We start from the raw sequence: 1,663 nt of genomic DNA, 5'->3' as shown, positions 1-1,663 counted from the left end.
CAGTCTCCCAGATGGCGTGGATTTACAGTACTGTAAAAAGGGACTCTGCAAACAGAGCCATGGCTCAGGTTGCTGCTAGAGGCTGGACAGGGCTATGACTTAGGGGGGATTAATAACCTTGGTTTTTTGCCAGTTCTCTTTTTCTTTTTTGTTTCCAATTAAGGTCATTGCCATTTTTTGCTGTGTTTGAATATTTTATCTTCGGGGAGGTTATGTTTCGGTAACCCAAATTGCGCATCTGTTGAATATTTCAGTGATGACTGGCAGCAGCAGTGACTGTAATATACTATAATATACACTTCCTTTTTGACAGATGCAATGATGTAGCCTGACATCATCCTCCTCCACAGCCTGCTATCCAATCGGATTGGGCAGACATGGGCAGACGGGCGGCTGACCCGACCACTCCCGTGCCGGTGCTCGGAGTGCCCGCCCTGGTTGGCGTGCGAGGATGGCGAACGGCGGCGGCGGGGGGCGAGCGGCCCGGGCCCATGGCCCAGCTGACGTGGGGTCAGTGCAGCATCGGGGTGCAGACGTCCCCCGCCATCCGCCTCCTCAAATCACAGCTGGAGTCCGCCCACCCAGACGCACACGCCGGCCAACCAAAGAGCAGCAGGGCACCCCGACTAGCCAATGGGAGTGGCCCGCACGAGGAGATGACTGAGGAGGAATACAAACAGGGGGTGCTCAAAACCAACAAAGGGGCCTCACTAAAACACAGGGGGAACGAGGCCAAGTGCAGAAAGGGGGTGACTTTCGAAGAGCCGTTGAATGACTCTGGTAATAATGTGATGGCTAGAGTGCCCCACAGAGAGGTGCAGTGCTATGCAACGGCAATCAGGACAAACCCGCACCTGCCAGGTGGAACTGTGGGTGTGCGCGCTCTCGGGAAACGGGAGCAGAGATACACCAATGGCAGCGTGGTGGACTCGGAGCTCATCGGCGGGATCTGCAGCGAAGGGGAGGGCGACTCGGCTCCCGAGCAGCCACCGCCCAGGACGAGGGAGCCCGCCGTGGTGCATGCTGGGCAAAGGAGGACACCGCCTGGCCCGCCGCCCAGCAGGGCCCCTCCTCGGATCTGTCGGCAGTGCGGGGGGAGGCAGGCGGCGTCACCTCAGGTCAACCTCAACCCAGTGAAGGAGCTGACCTCCCCCACGCTACTGTCCCCCACTGAGAGGGAGATGTGGAGCCCTCTGGCCGCCCCTTCCCCAGGCATCAGCTCAGCGCCACCGGGGCAGATAAGCAGGGAGCTCACGTACCCAATCGTGCACCACGACCCCACCCCCACGCACCTCCCCCTGCACCCCATCATTAAGATCAACAGGGACGGCAGGCCCGACGCCCAGGTCACACGGCCGGCCGTGCTTGAGCAGGAGACTCGAGTGACCAGGGTGTACCCCATCTTCGCCCCTCAGAGGGACCCCCCACCTGCGTACGCCCCGCCCGCCTGCCCTGTCCGCGCCGTCTCGCCACCCTCCTGCGCCTCGCCTCCGCTCAAACAAGTGATGACGGTCACCGTCACCCAGGAGACGAGGGCTAGCTTCACCCCCCGTCGCAGTCTGCCGCTCGCCCGGGCACCGTGCCCGGCCCGGCCCAGCACCCTCATGCTTCCGACCCTCGCCAACGGGCACGCGTCCACCTCTGAGAGTGGCGGCGCCGGCGG

Source organism: Alosa sapidissima, chromosome 5 (genome assembly GCF_018492685.1).
Source record: "Alosa sapidissima isolate fAloSap1 chromosome 5, fAloSap1.pri, whole genome shotgun sequence".
In the NCBI taxonomy this organism is placed as follows: Eukaryota; Metazoa; Chordata; class Actinopteri; order Clupeiformes; family Clupeidae; genus Alosa; species Alosa sapidissima.
This window is presented reverse-complemented; position numbering follows the sequence as displayed.